The sequence below is a fragment of the Myotis nattereri genome, assembly GCF_964212035.1.
Source record: "Myotis nattereri genome assembly, chromosome: 2".
Taxonomy (NCBI): domain Eukaryota; kingdom Metazoa; phylum Chordata; class Mammalia; order Chiroptera; family Vespertilionidae; genus Myotis; species Myotis nattereri.
Window position 1 is genome coordinate 143375527 of NC_138076.1, and position 9833 is coordinate 143385359.

A 9833-nucleotide genomic window follows, 5' to 3' on the forward strand; every position below is an offset into this window, starting at 1 on the left:
AATATAAATGGTAAGGGGAGATATTTTCTTTCTCTCAATCTTCATTTTTTTCACTGGTAACTTACTTTTTTCATTGGGCAGATCTGTTTTATTTTTATAGGAAAAGGAAGGGGTAATGGGCATTGGATACTTGAAAGGGGTTTTGCTGCCAAAAACAGATAAAAGAAAGAAGAGGCACAGAGCACAGCCACTATTCAGAGGTATATTAAAACCAAACTTGTTTATCTTTTCTAAGATAATCATTTTAAAAGTTCCAAGGATTTCAGAAGAGGAAGTCTGGGCATTCGGGCTGAGTCTGTTTCTGTCTTTAATAACACAGCCTTCCAGCAGTTCTATTTGGGGCTGCTCCGGAAGAAGCTTTCACCACTGCGGCTGGGTTTGCTCTTCACACTCATTAGGCAAAATGTCCTCTGAGTGGTCCTCTTTAAGCAGTGTCCCCTAGAGACAAAGTTGAACTGTTCCCCTGGAAGGAGGAAAAGGAAGGTATCATGGACACAAATGGAGAGAAAGGGTGGGGGCTGCCCTGCTCTCTGTGATACTCTCTTGGGCCAGGTCTAGCTACTCCCTTTCGAGAGCTGTTCCTCCCCCTGCTCTAACCTTTGGGCTGGCTTGAGAGCAGCCTCTTTGTTTTTAACCCTGTTCCTTGACCACAGTAGTGGTTCATAGATAGGCATATGTTCCAACTCAAATCAATAATAAGCCTTTCCTAGGATTTAGCCAACTGCATGTGAGAACAGGGTGTCTATGGTTTGATGACTGAAAAGTTTCCATTGTCCACTGTAGCTTTGCATCCTCATTTGCACATGACTTCAGCCCTTCATGCTTCCTCCCATTCCTCTTGGTAAATCCAAATGGTCCAAATAATGGCTGCTAATTAGTGAGAATAATTCCTCCTTTTCTCTAGAACCATCTTTGAACGAGTATTCTTGAAACTAGCTGAACTTCATCTGACCCTGCCTGCTGAAGCACTATAAAAAATTCCACCCTCCTTCCCAAGTTAGAACACTCCTCATGCCGACAGTTTTGAAAAAAAAAAAACTTATGCTAATGGTGCTCTTGTTTTTTTCCACAAAGGATATGAGTAAGAGATACTGAGATGCTAGAGCTTGTAAGTCAAAACTTGTGGAGAAGGTAGCCTGGGAGAATGAAGTTAACGGTAGAAACAGGTGCGGGATAATTGCTGGGGAAAGCGAGAGATCCAATGGTATTTGTTTTTCTATCCTGTTTCTCTACGGCCATCATGACATCTGCTATTACCATTTTCTTTGTTATGTAAGTGAACTAGTTAAAATGTAGGATTGAAAAGAGAGAACCACAGCAGTCCTCAAATTTGGCTGTGCAAACATATAGTGTTTTTTATAACTCTATACCAAATTAAACCCAAATCTGGAGCCTCTATGTCCAGGGAGGAGGGTAAACATTATCTTGCCCTTATAAGTAGCTCATTCACTAGTCTCTTCTGGGTAAATGCTTAGTTGCCCCTTCCCAACCCTATTTTTGGGGATGAACTAAGTTGCTAGAGAATCAGGGTGCTAAAAGGTGATTTTTAAAAATTGTAACTTTCACCCTGGCCTGTGTGGCTCAGTTGGTTGAGCATCGTCCCATGCACCGAAAGGTAACTGGCTTGATTTCTGGGTCAAGGCTGGGGTTTGAGGCTCAATTCCCAATAGAGAGAGTGTAAGAGGCAGCTGATCACTGTTTCTCTGTCATTGATGTTTCTCTCCTTTCCTCCCTAAATAAATAAATAAATAAACAAATAAATAAATACAAACATTAAAAAAATTGTGACTCTCATACAAATATAAAATGAATGTGTCAAAGATTTTTTATTTCACTATTTATTGAGGAAACCAGTAAGAAGCAAAAATTGATTCAAAGGAGAATCCAACGGAAAAACAAATACATAGGTATCAGCAATTCTGAATTGAATTTACTGACCAGTGCAAAACTGGTCTCTTCCGAAGAGTAGAAATTGATGCAACTTCATTAAACAAAATTCATTTGTATTTCTAAAAATGGGAATTAGTTACATCACTATCAGTCTTCCAAGAACAGTGATTTTTCAACTTTTTTCATCTCATGGCACACAAACTACTGAAATTCTGTGGCACACCAAAAAATATATTGTTTTGCTAATCTGACAAAAAAATATATGTATCATTTTGATTCATTCACACCAGACAGCTATTGTTGTGTTGGCTGTTGTCATTTTTTTTTTTTTAAATTTGACAATCTCAGGGAAAAGAGGTCAGTGTCCCTGACTAAATAGCCAGATGTTGCATGTTTTGAAAATTCTTGCAAATCACCAGTTGAAAATCACTGGTCAAGAACAATGAAAGACACAGACCTCTATAAAATCAGATAATCCTGGAAGGGTCTTTAAAGAATCTGCCAAGAATTTCATCTGTGCAATCTGATCCTCTACACAGGATCTACAGCGTGCCTAAAATAGAAGTGAGATTTGAATAACCAAATTTGAGAAATTTACTGCCACATATGGCAAACTAAAATTATTCTTCTATTTTTATACAGTCTCCCAATCCAATTCATGGGCATTGTGACAACACAATAACCACCTAAATATCTGGTTTTCTCCATTAATTTAATTAGGGCAATTTATCCAGGCTCATTGGGAAACTCATCACAAGCCTTGGCACCCACCTTGAGATTCATGTGTAGATGGAGTGCTGTCTCAGAAAATAGGGTTTCTGGAGGAGGAGGAAATAGGTTTATTTTTTATTTTTTAAATATATCTTTATTGATGTCAGAGAGGAAGGGAGAGGGAAAGAGAGACAGAAACATCAATGATGAGAGAGAATCATCGATCGGCTGCTTACTGCATGCCCCCCACTGGGGATTGAGCCCACAACCTGGGCATGTGCCCTGACCAGGAATCGAACCCACGACCTGTTGGTTCCTGGGTCGACGCTCAACTGCTAAGCTACACCCGACTGGGCGGAAATAGATTTATTATTTCAAAATTAGACATAACAGAATATATGACTGGGGATTTGTACCTCAATGAGGAAAGCCTGAAAGTCATGAAGAAAATATTTGAAAACCAGCACCCATCTTCTCAGGCCCCCACCTGCCTCTCAAGCACATGGTACTTATATTTGGATATTTCATCCTGACTTTTTGTATCAGGAAACATGATGCACACTTTTGGTTTGGTAAGGGATCAAGAAATGAACATGCTCATGGTCTGGTGGGATTGCTCCTCAGAGCTCACGCTGGATTTCGTTACTCCTTACTGGGAGAAGAATGGCCAAATAATGCAAATGAAATACCTTGTGCAGGTGGAAAATCAGCCTCTCAAATAGGGTGCAGCCCCCTTCACAGTTGGGAGGAGGTGCAGACAGAAACTGAGTCAGTAACTGCAAAGCCAAAGCCAAATGAAGGTCCAATACAGGCCCAGGTGAAGGACCCCAGTTGAAATTCTAGATGAAGGGTCAGAAGACAGAGGATTCAGACAGGTGTGCCCCATTGATTTTGCTTTCCTAATGGTCTAAGGCAGTGGTCGGTAAACCGTGGCTCGCAAGCCACATGCGGCTCTTTGGCCCCTTGAGTGTGGCTCTTCCACAAAATACCATGTGCGGGGGCACACGTACAGTGCGATTGAAACTTCGTGGCCCAAGCGCAGAAGTCGGTTTTCGGAAAGGAGATAGACGAAGCAAGTATACAAGACGAGTGTGAATGGGAGAGTTGGAAGGGGTCGACCTCAGTGAACGTACCTCAATCAGATTGAGGACGTTTTTAGCAAAGGGCAGCTTAGGAGTACCCTAATTAAGTTAATAACAATGGACCTACCTATATAGTTTAAGTTTAAAAAAATTGGCTCTCTAAGTGAAATAAGCCAGTCAATGAAGGAAAAATACCACATGATCTCACTCATTCAGGGATAATAAAGACCATTATAAACTTATGAACAATAATAGATACAGAGGCAGAGCTGCCTCAAACTGATTGTTAAACTGCAGCGGGAAGGCCAGGGAGGGTTGGGGGGCAGGAGGGAGGGGGGTAAGAGATCAACCGAAGAACTTGTATGCATGCATATAAGCATAACCAATGGACATAAGACACTGAGGGTTAGGGGAGGCCAGGGGATTGTCAAGGGCGGGGGGAAAAAAAGAACACATATGTAATACCCTTTGTAATACTTTAAGCAATAAAACAATAAAAAAAAATTTGGCTCTCAAAAGAAATTTCAATCGTTGTACTGTTGATATTTGGCTCTGTTGACTAATGAGTTTGCCAACCACTGGTCTAAGGGAATTTAGGTAGGGATCCTGTATCAGAAAAAGAGCTATTACCAGAAATAGCTTTTTACATTAGAAGGCCTTGTCTGGATAGCATGGCAAGCTTTTGTTTACCAAACTTCCGCTCTTCTCATCTTTCTGTGAATAATTTTCCTATCCTTTGAAGATTCAAACCCTTACTCCTTTCTCCTCTGCTCAGGATGGTATTAAGACCTTACTGCCAGGGAGTGTCATATTTTTATGGGGCTCCTATATACACAAAACTTGTTTTCCTTCTATTAATGTGTCTTTTGTTAACTTGGTCATTAGACCACCCAAAGAACCTAGAAGGAAAAACGGGGAGAGTTTTCCATTGCTATATCTACTATAGTCAAACAAATAGAAAAATTTTACAGTCAATTTTATGCTATTTCACATAAAATAATAATGAGTCCAAGAAAATCAGATAACCAGGCTGATAAAATAATTTAATTCTTTGAATATCAGACAATATCAATATCATAAATGGGAGCCAAATTTGTCACCCCAAAATATGCTTCCTTGGCACAAGGGTTATTTTTAAAATAGCATAAGCTGGAGAATCTTGGAAAGCCAAGTAAAAGTTCTTACATTTATATGGAAAATCTCCAGATGTAAGGCTGTCTTTCTCTCTGTATGAGAAAGAGGCAAAGGACCCGAAATCTCTAAAAACGCTTATTAAGCAACTTAAATCTGCATACCAACCTTGTTTACTATGCTTTTCCTGGTAACTGTGCCATGCCAGCACAGCCAAGGGTGAACCTGAGGAGGGGCAGTGAAGGATTGAAGAAAAGACAGACAAGAGAATACAGCTGGGGCTCGGTGGATCTCCCGTACCTGGATGAGGACACAAAAGACCCAGCCTGCAAGCTGATGCTATAGTCTGATTAAAACAATGGTAGATTAACATATATACAAATGTTCTTGTTTTGACAACACTTGCTGCACCTCCCACAGCTCATTAGCTACTTAGGAAGGAATTAGGGAGGGCTACAAAGTTAGGCTTAATTATGTTAGGAGAGCTCTGCCCTCCGGACTGGGACTTGTTTGTGGCCCTGACACAGGTCAGCCCGAGGCTTGACCCTAGAGCCGCTCCCTACAGGTAACCTCCCATAACTCAACTCCCTGAACCCACAATATTTTCTTTTGTCTTTAGCTGGAGATGTTATTTAAGATGGTAGCTGGACCATTTGAGGGAAATACTCAACTTTTCTAGATATTTAGTATACAGGAGGTATATAAGTTATTAAACATTCTGTTGGTTTCCCCCCTCCTCCAACCCCCCCCACCCCCCCGCAGTTAATCTGTCTATTATTACTAGAGTGTCTTAGCCAAGAACCTAGAAGAGTAGAGGGGAAATTATTTTTCCTCCCCCGACAATCACTTACCTAAAGGAATGTGTGTGCTGGGCTGCATATGTGGTGCTTTGGCCAGACAGGTCATGCTTGCTGTCTGTTCCTAGAACACATAGATAGGAAGGTACTGACATTAGGCCAGGCCTTGAGATGTGGTCTCATGGCCCCTTCCCAGCATGCAGGTCTTCTTTCTCAGAAGGCCTGGAAGTCTCATTCCAAATTTGGGAGACAAAGGACTGGAAAAAGTATAAATAAAGAGAGTTTTCTCCATATTGGGGGCCCAGAATTTGAAAGACACATTTTTCTCTGGGCCTCCACAAAATTTAATAATAAATGTAACTCCTGTAGCAGGCACTGCAGTTCAGCCTTTGCTTCGGCAGGGTGCTGTAACTGTAGTCGCTGGCAAGCTCAATAAATCCTCGCTTGCTGTTTAAAACCTAATTGGAGTCGGTGGTCTTATTCTCGTGAATGTCACTCCACAACATGTGGATGAAAAAAGGGTTCCATGGAAAGTAACCTCACAGAGTGATCTAATCATAAATTTCTATCTGGGCCGGTCACGGTGGGTAGTCATGCACAAGGCATATAACTTCTTTAGTAAAGGGTTTATCTTTGCTTTAAACTAGTCCTGTCCAGTGTTTCCATGCATCAAGGTCAGTGGTTCTCAACCTTGGCTGCACATTAGAATCACCTGGGAATCTTTTTAAAATCCTGATTTCTGGGCCTCATTCCGGAGGGCCTCCTTTCTCTCTCTCTCTCTCTCTCTCTCTCTCTCTCTCTCTCTCTCTCTTTCATTAACTCAAAAGATTTTATGAGACATGGTCTAATGACAGTATGAAAAAAATCAAAGTCCATGTCTATTTTAGTAGACAAGGAAACAGTGATGTAGATGCCACACAAACTTCCTAAGACCAGGAGGGCACAGCAGTGTTTACATACAATTTAAGGAGTTTCTTCTCAGAGTCCCAGAGCACTGCGGTCAGGGTAACAATACCTGTCCATAATAATCTGTTTAGTCGTGTAAATGGGAAACATTACATTCAATCACCCAAAATCTCTTCATCCAGGTTGATATCTGTTGTGTCAGTATCTTCTAAATCCAAATTATCCAAATCCTCTAGTTCGAGTAAACTCTTTTCTTCTTTGTTGGCTGTGTGGGAGTCTATGATAACTGGAGTAGGAGAAGCAGGTTTCCCTTCAAGTTCCTGTTGAGGTGGTCTTGAGAGCTGAAAGCTGCCGGAAGCCAATCCACCCTTGCTGCTTGACACAGTCGCTGCAGGAAGAAACATCTGCACAGTTTATGTTTCACGGGACCTGGCGTATATGGCATATGTTTGCTCCCCCTCTTAACCCTATGTGTTTTAAACAGGACCACCTCCCCGAGAGAGATTGTTTCCCCAGGTGAGGATTTTTCCCTGGAGTTAGGGAGGGAATAAAACCCCTTAACTAAGTGCCAGGTAGGTAATTAATCACTTTAACTACAATCACGCTTAAGCTACATAATCTTTACTTAGGATAATCTCCTTCAGTTACTTCCTTGTAGCTTAATAGAACAATAGAGTAACCGTGGAATGGAGATAAGAAACATCCTAACCTTTGGAATAGAATTAATAGGATTAAAATCAACTGGTATAAATACAGATGTAACGAGACAATAAATACAGAACCTGGCTGGAGATACTTGCTAGAGAACCAACTATGCTGATCAACTGAACGCTGTCTCTGTGTCATTCCTTCTTCACCGGCTCTGTCCACACCTTTGGGAACCGTTGGATCCCAATAGAAAGCCTTTTGACTCTTCCATTACATTTCTTTCTTCATTTGGCGTGAAAGTGGGTATTGCTTAGCTGGCAACAGGTCAGCATGTGTTTCCTTCACCCATTCGTCCACAACAAAGGCTTCTTTTAATCCAGGAAAAAGGTTCTCATACTCTGTTGGATCAGCAAGGGATTCCACGCCCAGGTTAGCCTGTGACCCGCGGTGCAGGGCGGAAGGGGGTGGTTTGGGGCCAGGGACCTGCCGAGCTGGAGGGCGCGGGGGGAGAGGAGCTCAGGCGGCCCCCGCGGCCCTAGGGAGTGGGCTGCCGGGGGGGCCTGCAGCGGCGCCAGAGGAGCGCGGTGGGGATGGGGCGTCCAGCCGGCCTGGGACCGGGGCCTCGGCCCTGTTCCCGGGGCTGCAGGACCTGGGAGTGGCCAATGGCGAGGACCTGAAGGAGATGCTCACCAACTGCACGGAACCGCTCAAGGCCATCGAGCAGTTCCAGACAGAGAACGGCGTGCTGCTGCCCTCCCTGCAGTCGGCCCTGCCCTTCTTGGACCTGCACGGGACGCCGCGCCTGGAGTTCCGCCAGTCCGTGTTCGAAGAGCTGCGGGAGAAGCTGCTGGAGGAGTGTCGGCCATCGCCGCGGAGGGGAAGGCGGAGGAGAGGTACAAGAAGCTGGAAGACCTGCTGGAGAAGAGCTTTTCGCTGGTGAAGATGCCGTCGCTGCAGCCGGCGGTGATGTGCGTCATGAAACACCTGCCCAGGGTCCCAGAGAAGAAGCTGAAGCTGGTCATGGCCGACAAGGAGCTGTACCGGGCCTGCGCCCTGGAGGTGAAGAGGCAGATCTGGCAGGACAACCAGGCGCTCTTTGGCGACGAGGCGGCCCCGCTGCTGAAGCAGTACATCCTGGAGAAGGAGCGCGCGCTCTTCAGCACGGAGCTCTCGGTCCTGCACAACTTCGTCAGTCCTTCCCCCCCGCCCCCCCCCCCCCCCCCCCCCGGACGCGGCGCCAGGGCGAGGTGGTGCAGAAGCTGACGCAGACGGTGGGGAAGAACGTGAAGCTGTACGACAGGGTGCTGCAGTTCCTGCGGGCCCTCTTCCCGCGCAGGCGGAATGTGCACTACCGCACGCTGTGCGCCAGCTGCTCATGTCCCTGCACGACCTGGACGTGGGCGACATCTACTCGGTGGACCCGTGCCACAAGTTCACCTGGTGCCTGGACGCCTGCATCCGGGAGCGCTTCGTGGACAGCAAGCGGGCGTGGGAGCTGCAGGGGTTTCTCGACAGAGTGAAGAAGGGTCAGGAGCAAGTCCTGGGGGACCTGTCCATGATCCTGTGTGACCCCTTCGCCATCAACACGCTGTCCCTGAGCACCCTCCGGCACCTGCAGGGGCTGGTCGGCCAGGAGACGCTGCCCAGGGACAGCCCTGATCTGCTCCTGCTGCTCAGGCTCCTGGCGCTGGGCCAGGGGGCCTGGGACATGATGGACAGCCAGGTCTTCAAGGAGCCCAGGATGGAGGTGGAGCTCATCACCAAGTTCCTGCCGACGCTCATGTCCTTCATGGTGGACGACTTCGCCTTCAGCGTGGACCAGAAGCTCCCGGCGGAGGAGCGGGCCCCGGCCGCCTACCCGAGCGCTCTTCCCGAGACCTTCACCAGGTTCCTGCGGGAGCAGCGCATGGCCTGCGAGGTGGGGCTCTGCTACCTGCTGCACATCACCACGCAGAGGAACAAGAACGCGCTCCTCCGCCTGCTGCCCGGGCTCGTGGAGACCTTCAGCGACCTGGCCTTCGGCGACATCTTCCTGCACCTGCTCACGGGGAACCTGGCACTGCTGGCCGAGGAGTTTGCCCTGGAGGACTTCTGCAGCAGCCTCTTCGACGGCTTCCTGCTCACCGCCTCCCCAAAGGAAGGAGAACCGGCAGCGGCATGTGCTGCGGCTCCTCCTCCACCCGCACCACCGCGTGGCGCCCACCAGGTTGCAGGCCCTGCAGAAGGTGCTGGAACCCAGCGGCCAGAGCGGCGAAGCGGCTAAGGAGCTCTACTCGCAGCTCAGCGAGAAGCTGGAGCAGCTGGACCACCGCAAGCCCAGCCGGGCCCCGGCCGCCGAGCCCGGCCCTGGAGCTGCCCCTCCCTGCCGTGCCCGCCCGAGCCCGCCTCTGACACGTCGCCGGGGAGTGGACGGCCCTGGGAGGACACGGCCTGGTCGGCCAAGGAGCCCTGGCCTGGGATCATCGGGACCCGTGTCTCCTGGAGGCAGAGCGGTGCTCATGGCTGAGCTGATGCCCAGGGTGGTCCCCTGGGCAGGTGCACCTCCACGCCTCAGCCCACCCTGACCTGACAGTCGTGTGCGTGAGCACGGACAGTTTCAGGCTGTGAGCTCTGCCTCACAGTACAGAGCTCTGCACTGTAGGCCCTGCAGGTGCAGTGGGGAGAGCCC

General features: G+C 47.3%; 1 pseudogene across 1 annotated transcript; it reads left to right on the top strand.

The window, feature by feature from the left end:
- The first annotated feature begins 8107 nt into the window (after positions 1–8107).
- LOC308514673 (negative elongation factor B-like) lies at positions 8108–9556 on the top strand (annotated as a pseudogene). The gene has a single exon. The product of its transcript is annotated as a negative elongation factor B-like (transcript).
- The last annotated feature ends 277 nt before the right edge of the window (positions 9557–9833 follow it).